This window comes from Oxyura jamaicensis, chromosome 14 (genome assembly GCF_011077185.1).
Source record: "Oxyura jamaicensis isolate SHBP4307 breed ruddy duck chromosome 14, BPBGC_Ojam_1.0, whole genome shotgun sequence".
Lineage (NCBI taxonomy): Eukaryota > Metazoa > Chordata > Aves > Anseriformes > Anatidae > Oxyura > Oxyura jamaicensis.
The window spans coordinates 15,819,166-15,835,669 of NC_048906.1; the positions used below are offsets into that span (position 1 = coordinate 15,819,166).

At 42.9% G+C, this 16,504-nt stretch overlaps 1 long non-coding RNA gene across 1 annotated transcript in view; it reads right to left on the reverse strand.

The window, feature by feature from the left end:
- Nucleotides 1-1,951, reverse strand: part of LOC118174518 — a 37,425-nt gene extending 35,474 nt beyond the window's left edge. Inside the window, exon 1 of the long non-coding RNA XR_004754675.1 lies at nt 1,443-1,951. This is a non-coding gene — a long non-coding RNA (uncharacterized LOC118174518). The remainder of the gene's footprint in view (nt 1-1,442) is intronic.
- Nucleotides 1,952-16,504: the final 14,553 nt, after the last annotated feature.

Genomic DNA, 16,504 nt, shown 5'->3' on the forward strand with positions numbered 1-16,504 from the left:
TTTTTTTTTTTTTTTTTTTTTTTTTTTTTTTTTTTTTTTTTCTCCTTTTCCCCCCCCTCCCCATTTTCCCTTTAATTCTCTCATCCTGATCTCAAACCTTGAGCTCTTTGGGCCATATTTTCTGAGCAGCCGTGGTGGAACTCGGCTGCCCACCTGAGTAAAACCACCACAGCTTCTGACATCACCGGCCTCTGGGGGCAGCCGCTCCAAGGCTCAGTTATTAATTAGCGCACCCTAATGTCTGCTCATCCAGGCCAGCCATCAGCAGCTTCTCTTGCAGGAGCTAACGGGAGGCAGTGTTGCAAGGCTTCCTCAAGAGCAGGTAGACAACATCTACCCAGCTCTCCACTGGTGGTTGGAAACAGAAGTGCTGTCCTGGTTTTGGCTAGGAGAGAGTAAATTTTCCTCCTGGTAGCTGGTAGGGTGCTGGGTTTGAGATTGAGGATGAGAAGAATGCTGATACCACCCTGATGTTTTAGTTGTTGCAGAGCAGTGCTTACACCAAGCCAAGGACTTTTCACCTCCTCGCTGCGTCCTGCCAGCAGGAGCTGGGAGGGGACAGACCCAGGACAGCTGACCCCACCTGGCCAAAGGGGTATTCCGTACCATCTGGGGTCATGCTGAACAATTAATGTGGGGGGGCTGGCCAGGGTGGGGGGACCGGCTGCTGGGGGATAGGCTGGGCATCGGTCAGGGGGTGGTGAGCAATTGCATTGTGCATCACTTGTTTCGTAACCATTATTATTAGTAGTAGTACTATTGTTATTGTTATTATTATTTCCCTGTCTTAATAAACTGTCTCTGTCTCAACCCACAGGCTTCACTTTCCCGTTTCTCTCCCCCATTCCAGAGAGGGAGGAGGAAGGGTGAGCGAGTGGCTGTGTGGTGTTTAGCTGCCAGCCGGGTTAAGCCACAACACCTGGCCACTAGTGGTGTTCAGCTAGGCCTCTCCTCCCCTGGCATTGCAGTTGCTTCAAGTTGTGTAAGCTCCACCACTGGACATTTCAACCCACTGACAAATTTCAGTCAAGTTCCTGTGTTGCATAAATGGGGTGGAGAGCCTTGAAGTCTGTGTCAGATTTAGGAAACAGCAAAATGCCATAGCTAAGCCCGTCGAGGAGTCCAGTCCCAGCAATTCCCATTCTAGGCTGTTCCCACCCTGCAGCCACCGAGATGGGGAGGAAACATCTGCCAGGGGGCAACAGGCAGCCCTCTCCTCTTCACATGCTGCCAGCAAGCTTGTGAAGTTTGCATCAAGCACTGGGTTAAGGTGTTATCTGGAGTACAGAATGTACCTCTGACAATGGTCTGTTTTAACAAAAATCTCCCCAAAACATAGCATGAACTCTAAACTGTACAATTGCTAGTGCTCCTTCCCAGAGAAACCACTTGCTCCAGATGCTGAGGACCTGGCAGCAGGACAGCACCCACCAGCTGCTTACCTTCAGAGCAGAGTTTACTCAGCTAAGGCTGCTCTTCTCCCACAGCTAGCAGCTTGCAAGGTGGAAGGACTTTCTGCCACTGATACTGTGGTGATTTATGGTGAAGGGCATGTTCTCCATCCCCTGGAATTCCGCTTTGTAACACAAGCAAGCAGATGATCATCTGAATCCTTTTCTCTCCATTGGCTGGCTGTGTGATAGTTGGAGTCTGCATTATTTCCTTCCTTGAGTTCCCACTAAATAGTTTGAATACTCCAGGACCCAGACTGAGCTCAGCTCTCTCATATTTTTATCTATCCAGCCTCAGTAGATTTAAAAACAATGGGTGATTTTTAAACTGGCAGAATAATCATTTCTTGTTTATTCTACCAGCGTGCTCAGGAGCATGGTCTGAGCCAACAACACGTCACAGCTATTCTGTTGTTAATCCAATTAGGCACGCTCAGGTGGTACCAATAAACTATACCATGTAGCCATGTGTGCTGCTTGGTAAACATCAGTAAAGCGTAACATCAGAAATTTACACTGGCCCAAGTCTGCTTTGGTTTCACAGGAACTTCCCTCAGGGCAGAAGGTGTGCGTATCTCGAGATTTTCAATCAATGCTGGTGATGCTGGGTGGGCCGCCAGCCGCATCTTCAAGCAGCCTGCCCGCCAGAGAGCACCTGGGTAAACGTGGTGTGTGTCTGAAACACAGTCTCACCAGACTTGTGAGCAGTTTTTAAATAGGTCAAGTAATCTGAGCATCACGTCTCAGATCAGACCTTCCTGTGCAGGAGGTTTTATTTATAGCTATATCTGTATCTGTATAGATGGAGATGCAGAGGTACAGATACAGCCTTCAGCATTCATGGAGGAGTACCTGATTCTCATTAGACTCTCGGACCCAATTCCTTTGGGATTTCTCATCTTCAGGTGTTGCCAGGGACTGTTGTATTGTATCCAGATGAAAGGTGACAAGCACTATATAACCAAATTATAAAATGAATCAAGACATTTGATATTTGAAAGAAAAAAACACTTCTCCCAGTGCTCATCATTTATTAAAACCTGAAATCAAGAGCTGAATATTTATAGTTTACTTTTGTTCCTCTTTCTTGAGCTCTCTCGGCAAACATTTTCTTCACTTGGCCTAAAAAATTAGCTCCACATGCAGAAACAACAAATCTGAAATGGTTTTATTGATTTATTTCCTCTTGGAAGAAACTGAGAGTTTTGCCCACTGAAGAGCCTGTTTTTTTTCCAGCTCACTACCTTTCTGGCGCTTCTTCACTTTGGGTTTTTCTCTTGCACTACAACGCTGTGATGCTTGGGGCCCATGCGAGCGGGGATGCTCGGTGCATCCCTTCCCTGGGGCTGTCACACATGGGTGCAGGACTTCTCAGCCACAAAGACATGTGCATGTACTGCAGAAAAACCCTTTCCTGCAGATCAGATGAAGACGTGGAGATGTCCTAGAGCACAGAAGGGAGTTTGAAGTTTTGTCACCTGCATGTCCAAAGCCCAAAACCTCCTCACCAGAATGGGCTTTGGGAATTTGGCACTTCTCTGTGAGCAGCCTTTGAGCCCACTGGATAGTGCCCAAGACACACATTTAGTCACAGAAAAGCTCAAAGATTTATGATTTTTGACACCATATTGTGTAAGGCACATCTTAGACTGTCATGCTGGAGTCACAGCTGTGTTAAGCTGCAGAAGCACCCAACACTCCTCTGTGTCGATGGCTCTGTGAACACAGAAATGCTTGTGAACAATTAAGCTCGGGATACTTTTCCTTTTTATTTTTTCAGGATTTTGGCAGATCCCATCCCATCATGCACATGCAGTCACACCTATTTTGCACGTGCTGCAGCTCTGTGTGCTGCCAGATTCAATCCCTTCTTCAATCCTGGCTGACAAACATACGAAACAACCACTGCAGCGGTCCAATATAAACAGCTACACACACACACACATCCTGCTGTGCTTTCAAAAGGCAAGCAGCTGGATACAGGCTCCAGCGAGGGTCTCCCACTCGCTGCATGCACACCAATCTGCCCCATGCTCCAGCACTCCTGGCCCCCCTGAGCACCTTGGGGCAGGAGAGTGGCCTTTCCTCTCCAGGTGGGGAACCAAGAATCACAGGGTGAGCAGGAAGCTTGACTAAAAACGGGAAGAGGCCAAGTGGTGAGAATTCATCTCCTTAGCATGGGCCATTCCTCGGGCTGCTTTCTACAGATTTTAGTAGTAATTACTTCATACTTTTAGTGACATGCCAAAACACAAACACTTTTGTGCTTGTAGTTACTGCATACTGATGCCTGCAGTCAAGTTCTGGAATGGAAACACTCCGCATAAAGGCGCATGCCTGGTAGGAAACCCAGTGGCAAAAGGAAAAGCTGAACCGCTGCTTCTCTGCACTGCTGCAGTTCATGGGTCCTGGTGCAGCCCTTGCCCCCCCCCCCCCCCCCCCCCCCCCACCCAAAAAAAAAAAAGTTGTGGAGTACTTCAGGAACCAGCAATCAGTGAAGGCAGCAGCCCCAGGTCAAGGCTGGTACAGGGAGAGCCAAGAGGTGGGGTTGCTGACTCGTGTGACACAAAGCAACCGAGTTCCTCGCTGCTGTGCATGTTCGTCGTTCGGAAGGGCTTAGCACTGTGTGGCAGATAAACCAGACATCCACAGACCTGACCTGCCAGCTGCACGCGTCAGGAGCACAGTGGACTAACATCATGCATGCAAGGACTGCGCTCCTATGGGAGAAGACACTCCAGAGGCAGGGTGTCGATCCTGATGGAACAGCTTGAAGCTTAGCATTTTCTACAGGCTGTTGAGATGGAAGTTACTGTCTTCCACACTTTTTTCTCTGCTTAAATAACTATTTCAAGTCAGAAGACACCATTAGGTAAATCTGCTTTGTGCACAGTGGAGTTTTACACAAGGAAGCAAACTGCCCAGAAAAGCAGAGTATCCACACTGCACTTTGGCATAACAGGATTTTCCTTCCGGCACTAAAAAGAACATTTGTTCATCAGCGAGAAGCAAGCAAGTGGCTTGCTGTACACCTCCTGCAACATATACAATTATACAATACAGCAATGCTTTGCAATTACACAGCCTCTTTCATTCAAATGCAGCAAATCATTTTGCAAGCGTTCATTAAGTAACTCGCACAACATCCTCACTGATAAAACACACATGTTAATTGTGCCTCAGCCTGTGGTTGAGAAAGATTTGGGGACCTGCTGAGGGCCACACTTTGAGGATCAGTAGGAAACACATCTTCCCTCTCATTATCTGATGCCAGTTCCACTATGCAACTTTCTCTGTTCAGATTTTAAATACAGATGACTGATGCCATCTTTCTATTCCAGTTGGAAAAACCTTACATGTCAAATTTTCGAATGTGAAAATACCATATTTGATACAATATATACCATAAAAAGAAATGCTAGTAAGAACTTGCAAATTCATAGGCCTTTAAATCCTGAAGCGTCTCCAAGAGTTCTTCCCTGCATATTTATGATTTTTGCTTTGCCACCTCTGAAGTGGAACGAAACCTCCCCTTAGTAGCACACAGCAACACTGCATGGGAAGTGAAGAACCATATCCGAGAACGGGGATGAGAATGAGCAGGGATTTAAACCCAGAAACAGGGTAGTGCTTCAACAGAAGGCTGAATTGAGAATTCCAATTTATTTTTCCCTGCTTACCTGCAACACTGTTATGAAAATGTGCCTGATTTTCCACTTAGCACTGAGCAGAGAACTTCAGCCCCAAGTTTTGTACCGGGAAGAGCAAAGTGTCTGGTCACTACACCTAACCGTGTCCTTCTGCAGCACGAAGTGCCACGTGCTCTCAGCCAGGCAGAAGGAGGAAAGCGATGTACAGTGCAATTTGCTGAAAACGATCCCATAATATACCATTCCCCAACAGCTTTGTTTTTATTTATAAAGAGACAGATGAGCAGTATTAATTAACAAAGAGGCATTATTAGAAACGGATGAAACCTTGGACTCAGAAAGTCCACAAACCGCAGCTTGCTGGAGCTGGGGAATGTGCCCCAGGGCAGAGATGCTCTGTCCTTGCCTCGCTGTTTGAGGAGGACATTAACCTGACCAGACCTTTGCTCTGACCTGCTGGTGCAGTTTTTATACTGGGAACTTGAGGGATTCCTAAGTCAGAAAGTACCCAGGCCACTATCCAAAGAACCCAGTCCTTTTATTTCTGTTTCCCCTGTATTCGCAGTGAAATTCTTCATTGTTTCAGTTGCCTTCGGATGATCACATGTATTTTTTCTAACATATGCAAACATTTACTGCCAAAACAGCTGCAGCACTCTGCAGCCAGAGGATGGCAGCCCCACAGCAGGGTGGGAGGAATGGATGGAGAGGATGTTCCTCATCTGCTTCAGTGCTAGGCTCCCTGTCCCAGCTTCTGCCCCCAGTGGATGCCATATATATTAAACATTTTGACTTTTTACTGTGTGCATGGGTGAAGGATATGAATGCTCAGATGACTGGGTAAGGTGAGAGACAACATCTCAGACTGTCTCAGCAATGTCTGGAGGGAGCACCTAATGAGACCTTATTGCTCTGCCGCTACTGGCTTGTGTCTGGGCACAGCATTGTTCCCAGTCTGTTTGAGAAAGACAATATGAATTCAAAACTGGTTCAGATGTGGTGCAGCACAAATCCCTGCTGTCAGTGGCTACACATTAAGGAGTGATTTATTGTAAACTATATGACTTACTCCATGTAAAGCAAAGACGCTGAAATTCAAAGAGCAAAGGTGATTATGAGGGCTAACCATCATCTTCTCCAGACTTAACCCCCTACAGTTACATGGGCACAGCTAATACGGAACATGCAAAAAGGACCAGAAAGAGATGGAAATCTCCTAATTCTGCTTCCTCCCAAGTTCTAGTCCTCCAGCTGAAAACACCCCCAGGGAAAATCAATGCAGAAGAATTAACCAAGACACTAGAGGAGAACACTAACAGTCCCTTTGGCATCCAATTATTTCTTTTCTTTTGTTGCTCTTTCCCAATACTTTGGATTTACTGCCTTCCTGCTCTCTCTGATGAGCAACCTCTTTCAAAGACAAGTGTTAGGGAAGGACAGCAACTGCTTACTGTTTCTCCTTTCTCCTTTTACGAGCTCCCTGTGTGACCCTGCCTGCCACTCAAAGGCCTGATGAAGATAACTACTTGACCTTTCTTCTGCACCAGAGAAGGAGGAATCGCTGCTCAGTTCTCCTCTCCCATGCACAGTCTTTTTAAATGTGGAGTTTCTCTTCTATTTTTTAATTCTGTGTCCTCTACTTAAAGTCATCAGAGCTTGTAATTTAGGCAAATAAGTCCTAAATTTTCAGATCTTATTAACCAAGGCTGGAGTTTCTTAATGAGGGAAGTTAAGAGTAGCACTTTGATTTTCATTTCAGAGCGTAGAAGAGGACTCCAGAAGTTAAGTGCTTATTTTATTATATTATTATCCACTGAAATACACTGAGATTGGTGTAATAACTCAAATAATGGCATCTGTAATTATTTGATTACAGTTGCTGAACTCTGGAGCTCTGAATATTAAAAATATTCTACACTAAGATAAAGCCAAAGAATAATCTAACTGTCATGAATTGAGGTATAACAGCTATAAAAAAATGTATTTGCAGTATTAAGCCTTCAAAATGAAAAACATCAATATATCTCCTGCTTTCCCATCTCTAACTTGATGCTTCTAGGCTATTCAGAGAAACATAGCACTATTTCAAACAGATTAACTTCTTTTTTTTTTTCTTCTTTTTCAAAATAGTTAAGTATCTGTATACTGAAACAAATCTGCACCTTCCTCATTCCAAACACTCTTAGTGTTGCCAACTGTGGCACATCATGAGTCAAGACACTAAACCTGTTCTAGACCATTTCTTTACCAGTATATTTTTGTTTTGTTTTGTTTTGTTTTGTTTTGTTTTCTTTCTTTCTTTTCCCCCACTGATTCACAGCTACGGACCTGGCACACTGCTGCTAGACAAGAGAAATGAATACAAACACTCCTTTTTAAAGGAAAAGATACACGATGATAATTTTCACCTAAATGAAGAAAACATTATGTAGAATTCATGATGTGCCATGTGGACTAGAACAATTCAGTTAAAAAAAAAAATAATAAAGCAACAGCAGCAAAGCTTCGGAAAAAGAACCGGAGGAATTCACAGCAGGCAGGGAAATGAATTAAACAGCTGATCACATTGCTGCTGCTCTGTGATGATTTGGTCTAAGAAAACCCCAAAGCTAACTCATAAAATATCTAACAAGACCAAACGGGTGCCACTGAAAACACGTCACGGGTACCTTTGAGCCAGGTTTTACTCATAGTAAATACGAAGCTACCGAACTTGTCCTGCCAGGAGTGGTCAGGTGCAGGCTCTTCAAAACTCTGACAGAGCTAAGCTGGCAAAGAAAACCAAATAAACCCTTCAGATGTTACAAAGCACAAAGATTTCCAGTGTGAGCAGCCCCTCCAGGTCCTGCAGGTTGCCATGCCCTGGGCTTCCAGCAGACCTTCCTGGCTTTGCACAAGGGTGTTGTAATGAAGATCGGGAGTTTACTGGATGGCAAAGACACATACCCATGGGGCTGGCAGCACGCTGACACAGCCTTCTGCAGCTGTGCTCCTAATGGGGACACAGAGAATTAACCATAAATTTGAACCGAGTTGTTTAAGCATGCTTGTTCATTCCACATGTTGTACTTACGATTGTATGCATTTATAATTATGTATTTATAATCTTCCCCATCATCTGAGCAAATAATTTCTCCTTAGCAAAGGCCAATGTCTATAAAAACCCTCCTACCCTTCCCTTTGCTCTGTTACCTCCCAAAAATACAATCTAAAGGAGAAGGGGTTAGTCAGCTAATATGAAGAAAAGAACAATTTAAACCACAATATTTGGCTGCCGTTTCTTAATGACTTGACATTGATTCAAGCCTGCTCTGTCACCAGGATGTCTCACTGCCTCCACATCACCTGTGAGCAGTGAGCCAGCTCAGGGAACCAACTGGACTGAAAACTAGTATTTTTCAAGCACAATAAGATAAGTTTTCAAGCTGATCTAGTTTGCTATGGGGTGCAAGATTGTAAATGCTAACATAAGAGAAACGGGGGGTAAGTTTGTATGGGAGTGGACCAGGTGATTGCCCTAACTTTGGTTAAATGTGGCTTTGCTTTTTCACTGCCCCCATCTCCCAGGGAATGAAATGGGGGTGAGCTTGAAAGCTAAAAGGAGGCAGAGGTGACCCAAACTGCCTAGGGCTGCAAAGCCAGAACCAGAACTTCAAATGTGGAGTCAAAGGCAAAGAAAATACAGGGGAGAAAAAAAAAAAAAAAAAGATTTTTTCTTTTTTTAAAGAAAGGAAACTTCTCCCATTTCCATGTTTATTGGATTTAAGGGGTCTGTTTCTGTTCTATTCCCAAGAGTAAAATACAGGAAGAGTTACAGAGCATTTGCTGACAACAACGGGCTATAGCTGGGGGGGTGGTGGGGAATATGCTCTGGAGTAAGCTCTCCAACGTCCTCATAAATCCACACTGGAACAGACTATAACCATTGTATTTCCACGACTGTTACAACAGAGCACAGCAGGACATACTCTCACCATAGCAACTCAGAGAACTGCCCCATCCGAGTGTGTTTCCAGTCTCTGCAACACCAATCTTCCCCTGTCCTTGCTTCTCAAAGAAAATTGATATATTTGGGTCTTTAAATAGCACTTGAAGCCTGAGTCCCAGCTCCAATGCTACTTAAAGTCCTCAGTACTCTACAAAGAGCAACAGGAAGCGTTAGTAAAATCTCTCTTATGCTTCAGAGAGGTATTGAAAAATGGGGTCAAACCTGGGAAAGAATCCTTCAGTTTCCTTCAGTACACATTGACTCTGCGGGGCCCAGTGCTCTCTCTTTACAGAGCATAGTGGAGAGGTTTGATGACCTGTTGGGGCTGCATGGGTTGTGGTTTGAACCGTGCTCCTCCCAACGTTACCCTCCTAGCTAGCCCTTGACGAAGGGGTCCCAGTTCGGGGCTTGCTCTTGATGGAGGTGATATTGGACAGACAGTGGCTGGGACAGTGAGAGATGACATTCAGGCTCATGCACAGCCCTGCTCCCCCTGCCCCTGCTTCTGGCACATGCCAGCCAGGCAGCTGGAGGTGATAATGCCATGCTATGTCTGTTAATCCAGAACTGGTCCATTAGACTTCTTATTCTTTAGTATTTCAGTTGTGTTTCATTCTAAAGATTTTGTTAAAACTTTATGACAAACACCTGTATTTGTGTAATTTTCCTGGGGAAAGAAGACATTTCATTGCACGCTTATGGTCTGAATAGGACACCACTCTTACTTTCCTTGAACTAGAAAAAAGGCATTCCAGAAGAGAAACTGCATACATCATCCCCTGAAACTGATATGCTAGTCCTTATTTCCTACAAACTGGAATTATTCTGTTAACTTCCCCAGCTTACTGTCATGTCCTGTTTACTCAGGACAAACTAATAAGAATATTTTAAAGAAGAAGATTTTTTAAAAATTATTATTATTGTGATCCCCGATGGGATGTTTTTAATTCCATGCTTGTCATGGAATAGAAATGTATTATCTCCTTTACATAGGTGAGAATTTAGCAGAGAAGCCAGAAGACCCATTTTGGGGAGTGCTGTGCATCCTATTCCCACACAAACTAAATGAAGTCTTCCCTGGCCAGGGTCCCAAGAGATTACTGGTATTCAAACAACTATTGAATCCTCCAATAGCTGAGCTGCAGGACTGCAAATATTATATTTATGAAATGCTTTAAACTCGAGCAGTCAGTCCTTACAACATGGGAGTAGGTGGTTTGATTATTTATTTATTTATTTTTTGTCTACAAATTAGAAGAGTGTGGGGAGAGATGTGCCTTTTGAAAACCTCTGGTCAAGCAAGAAAGGACATTGCTGCTGAAGCTGGAATCAGAGATTTTGTGTCTAACTCTGTCCATGTTACTGATCACCTCTAGGCACAGCTGTGCATGATAGGCATGCTTGATCGTGTAAAGAAACAGTTCAGTCAAATTCAGATGTCCTTGAGCAAGCAAAACACCAGTGGCTTCCATGGGGTTCTGCTGAGCCTCAAAGTTTTATCCAGGAGTTTACTTTTCACGGCTTATAAGGCCTCCTAATCCCACTGAAAATGCCTCCTACCTGTGCTCTGTAGGCACAGCTGAATCAGGCCCTCCTGCACTCCTTTTCATGTGCATCTAGGCCAGCTGTGGGACCTGAGTGCAGCTGAGACAACCTCAGCTGTAGGACTGATGTGTGCTACTAGATAAAGGGAGGAAATTTATTCTTGTTTGTAGCAGCACCAGGTGCAAAAACATTATGGGACCTCTGCTTTTCAAAGCTATCTCCAGCAGTATAAAATGAGACTTGTTATGACAGTACCCAAAAATGTTATGTACCTGCCTACCTGCCACCCTGTACTCTACCTGCCACCCTGTTTCTTGATTAAAGAAGCATTGAGTTATACGACATTACCAGCTGTATGCAGGTAAATTTATGACAGAAAAATAAAGTTACTGGGATGGGACATTTTGGGTAGAAACAAAAAAACTTTGAGCACAGGGTTATCTCAAGAAACACTCCTGTTGTCTGTGATTCCCAAACACTCTGCAATGCCTGACACAGGAAGCTTCTTTTTCTTTTATAGTCTATGATGCTCTAAAAAAAGAGAGAGAGAGAGAAAGAGAGAAGAGCTAAATGCTGATGTGATTCATAACTGCCTTTGAGAGCATGCAGGCAACCTCCTGTAGACCTTTGGCATCCTGCTGCTCCTTTAACTAATGAGCGACAGTAAGTGGTAGAGTGCCTGCCAGCGGCAGCAATTCAGGTAGTGCCAAATATCTCAACATCACACCACAAGATCTCATGGAGACTTCTGCTTTCACTTGTACTCTATTAAGGATTTTTAAAAGCCTTGGCTTCCTGTCTCATGAACGCACAGGAGCAAGTCATGTAGTCTACAAGCAAAGGAAACTCCATTTAGATGACCCACACAAGATGTCTTCCAATATTTCATTTATTCTGTAGCCTTTTTGTTTTATAGGCCAGTCATATATCTGCACTAAGTGATGTAGACACTTTACAGTTAGACTTTGACCTGCAGTAAGCAGAGATTATTGGATATTGCTTCTCCTCATGGACTGAATCTGCAGCCTTGGATCTGGCTTTGCAATTGGGTTTTGGGTAAAAAATTCCCTGGGCCAACAGTTATGGTAATCTCTTACTACTGACAATACTAGCTTCTGTATACACTAATAAACTCATGTTATTAGACAGAGTAGTCATCTGCTCATTCATCGTGTACCATGAAAATATGATACTGTCTTTTTTCTTCCTTTCTGTTTTAGTTGCTAGTACTTCACATCAGAGATCGTCTCTTATTTGTGTACAGCATGCAGCAATAGTATCTTGTTCCTGAATATTAATCGGCTATGCAGAAATCATTTTTATTTCTGATGATGCACTGGAGATTTGAATCTGGGAAAAAAAGAAAAAAAGAAAAAAAGAAAAAAAAAAAAAGTACTATTAACAAGCAGAGTTCTCCTTTCTGAGTGGGTCCTAAGGCATGAAGAAAGATCAGGCTGCTCTGGAGTCCTGAGCAAGAGAACAACTGCATATTCACCATGTGCTTTACCTTGCTTTGCAAGAAACAGCATTTATTTCAGAACGAAACACATGGCAAGGTACCACCCAGTAAAACTGAAAACTAAGTCTGCTTGGTAGGACTGGAATTCACGTGTCAATGACCTGCACCTCCGTGCAGATGTGTGGCCTTTCTGACAAAAGGAGGGTCTTTCTCCCTGTCTGGACTGTGTAATCATCTCAGTAACAGAGATTCCACATGAGGTTTGAGAATCTCGTTCCCACCGAGTCAAACTGCTTTTCAACATAAGCTGGGAAATAAATAGTTTTATCCTATTTCCCTTCTTTCCTGCTTCACAGATTTTCTTCTTGTTCAGGTTATTCAGTGAGGAATAGTAGTAACAAGTCAATATATATAAAAGCCTAACAGATTACATCAATAACGGGTTAAAAAGTCTTGATTATCTGGTATGCAACAGTCAGCCTGCCATGCTCTTTGTAAGCCAGACGTCTCAGAGATACCTGTTGCTGGTTTGCTCCTGCTTACTTCAGGTTGACTTGGGCTGAAAACTTTTGCCTGGGAAACATTGCAGTTTCCAGTTGAGCAATTTTCTTCCCCGGTTACCTGCTTTTATTTTATTTTATTTTATTTTATTTTATTTTATTTTAGTTTAGTTTAGTTTAGTTTAGTTTAGTTTAGTTTAGTTTTAGGATAGCATACCTAGAGTCTGATCCCAAAGGACAAAATAGAGAGGAGAAATGAAAATACTGTCACTCAGACAGGTTATTTTTAAGCTTTGGTGAGATGAATAGCTGTCCTCTTCAGTTCCCCTAGTAGCCTAAACCATCATGAAAGTTCTCTTGTACAAGTATTCACAATTTTGGCCTTAGTACTGAGAAACCATTTTCATGTCTATAGTCAACCATTGAAACATTTAAATATTAAAAAATATTAGTGTTCCCTTTGAATACATACTAATCGATAAACCCTCCTCCTCCCCCAGTTCTGTATTTTCCTATTTAAAAATGTTTTTCATTATTTGTCATTAAATTCAACTCCCAGTAAGAGTCTGCATAAGGGAATAAAACAAGTCTTTAGAGCCTTTTACAATTAGCATACCCTCATCATGCTCCAGTAATTATCTCCCCAGAGACTTCAGTTGGGATGCCACACTGCTCTCATCACTACCATGTTCCCATGGGGGAAATTAAGAGGCAAAACACCAAGGTTACTCGGATGCCACATTTGCCGTGCACAAATCATTGATCTTTTAGTCTTTTTGCATTTGACTCTAGCCAACAAATGACTTACCAGCAACCAATAACAGCACAGCTGTGTTTGTTCCAGGCCACTTATGGCAGGTCATGATGGATTAGCACAGAACTTGTTCTTTATTTACAGAGAGGAAAATTTCTTTAATAAATCAGTATTGCTCAGAAGAATGTGTGTTTGGGTATGAGAGGGCATTTTTACATGTTGTACTGTTGTTCCTTTTCCTCTCCTCTCCCCTCCCCTCCCCAGTCAATATTGTCTTCATTCTCCAGGACTCCTTTTCTGAATTATTCAAGTCCCAGAAAATGCTTCACTTCTTTCCCAGGTCCCTATCTCCCTTTTTATCTTCATGTGGCATAAGCAAGTTAGTGTTGACCCCATGAAAGTTCTTCAATCCATCCTATCAAAAATGACGTTTTCTAATGTTATGAACTGCATGTAATTAAAATCTCTAAATCTGATCACATGCAGGAAAATTCAATATGCCAGTTCTCAACTATGCTAAGTTTCTTCACACTACCATCCCAGAAATTGCTTCAGTACAACTCCGATGTCACCCATCACCATTGGTGTAATACATGTAGAAAGGCAAGCAACCCTCTTAAAATCTCAGCAGTTTCTATCAGCTGTAGATATTTCCAAGAACTGTGTGTAGCCAGGTTTCTCTAAACTAAACCAGGAAAATTGGCTGCTGTATTTTTACTCAGGATTATGTAACCTAGTGATGGCTTACATCTCCCTGCTTGATTTATACTGAATGGGCATCAGTCATAGCCAAATTTCAGGACTGCATGCTTGATAAATCATGACTAACACTACATTGTATTGCAGTAACCAACTGTTTATTTCAAAGTTGCCAACATTATGCAACTCTTTACATATTCATTCATACATATTCAGAAAAACAGATGTGTTTCAAACAAAGTCCAGGATAACCACATCCCCTGCTACACCAAGCTACATACACTCACTTCTGATCTCGTATCTTACAGAGAGCAACTGCAAAGTCCACTGAAGTTGACAGAAGCATTTCTGCTCACCTTTTGATCAAGGTCTGATAAGATGGATTTAAGTATCCTATTTATGGGAGTAATACTGACCGCAATCCCATCACACATTCCTATTTGATGCCTTTCAATACTTAAACAATTTCATAACCTAAGGAATGAATGTTTCCAAGTAGTAGGTAGTTTGTAAGAAATCATATTCAATGGAGTGGGTAGTTGATTTTTCTTTTGTTCCTTTTTTTTTTTTTTTTTTCCTTAAAACAGTTGCACAGGAGAAAAATTCATGTCTCACAATAATACATACTAACTGGCTTACTGATCAATATATGATTTACAAAACAGAATTTTATATATTGTCAACATTTGATCTTTTATTTATTTATTTATTATACCTTTATTTTCTTCTTTTTTTTTTTTTGGTAGTCTTTGTACATTCATAAAGGACCAAGCTTGTACCTAGGCCTATTCCTAAGCCTGCTGAAGTTGTTAATCCTAACGAAGGACTTGACAGAGCCATACCTAAAAAGAAAAATAATATCCATGTTTCTGTGTACATACATTAGTGTTATGAGATACTTATAAAAAACCAATGCCACAACTTCAGGTTAGAACACATGCACAGAGGCATGGATACTTTCCTCCTGTCTACTTACGTGTGGTAGCATAGCAGAATCCACAAGCACAATGTCCCTAGTCTCAGTGGTCTAAGTAAGATGATAGCCTGCAGCTTTAGTTTTTGGTAGTCTTTTATGTCTTGGGAACAAAGTGATATAAACCTATTTTAATTCCACTTTAAACATCTCTAGAAGCATAAAGGACCTTGATGTTGCCCAATATCCTATATGACTCAGAGTATATTGTGCTGCTCACAAGACTAGTACAGGGAAACTACGGAAGTATTCTTGGAACTGCTGTAGTTGACATCGACACCATCCAGGAATTTCAGTAATTAAGAACAGCAGAACTAACTTACATGATAGCTGTGAAGTAACCTTGACTCACTGGGTTCCTAACTTAGGGCTGCATTAGAAAAAAAAAAACAACAGTTAAATAAATGTTACAGCTAGCTTGACAGTAAATTATATATCTATTGATATCTAGCTTGTATCAACACCTCCAGCTCCAGAATAGAGAATTACATACTTCCATGGGTATCATGCTTGCGCTAAAATTAAGATGCAGTAACTAGCTCAGTTTCCCTCTCCACTTGAGTCCGTATTTGAGGTACAATTTCAGATATAAGCTTCTTCTTTTCTTTGGGATTGAAAGGAGTGGGTGGAGACTTCACAGGAACTGCATCACTGCTGTACTTCTCTCTTTCCCCTACTGAATCCAGAGCCAGCCTCATCTCAGTCATGCACAAAACCCAGTCTTCTCCTAGGAAGCCAGAAGCTACCACGTCCCATCCAGCCTCATGCCGCCGAAGGCTCCTCAATCTGCTGACTTCACTGCTCGTTCTTCGCCAGGCTGCCTTGGAGACAGAGCTCCTCGCTGAAGTCATCCTCCTCCTTCCTCGCTCTGACACACACACAGTCATCTTCCCTCAGCTCTCCTCACTGGGCTGAGGAAATTTCATCACTTGTGTTCCTCAGGCACTGCAGCAACACCCGCAGTTCCCTGGCAGCTCTTGGAAACTACAGTTCCCACAGTGCTGCACTTTCAGGGTGGACAGTGCAGAGCTGAACCCGGCTGTACCTTAACAATGTGTACCGGCTTGTGAGTGTGAAGGGGTTCCCCATTCCCAGCACGTAAGGGCGTTGCGTTATGTCAGTTGCTCTGTCACTGGAGCTGTTTGTTGAGCTCCAAGTATTTTATGGAGGACACAAAGAGAGGGAAACACAATGTGCCTGCCAACTAATCAGTATTTCTACAGAAAATCATGGCTTGTCTTGCAGAGCGGCTTGGAGGGGCATTAGTGTGATTTGAGCAGTTAAGACGTGAATGTGATTTCCACAGCTGTATTTTGAAGAGTGTGAGGTAAATGAGGGCTTAGACACAGAGAAACTCAGGTTGTCAATATTTTATTGGAATTGTGTCTCACACGGCGCAAATGTACGATGAACAACGATAACCCCCCTGGCGGTGCCGCAGGGCCGGCCAGCAGCCCTGGGCCGCCCCGGCAGCCATCTTCCCCG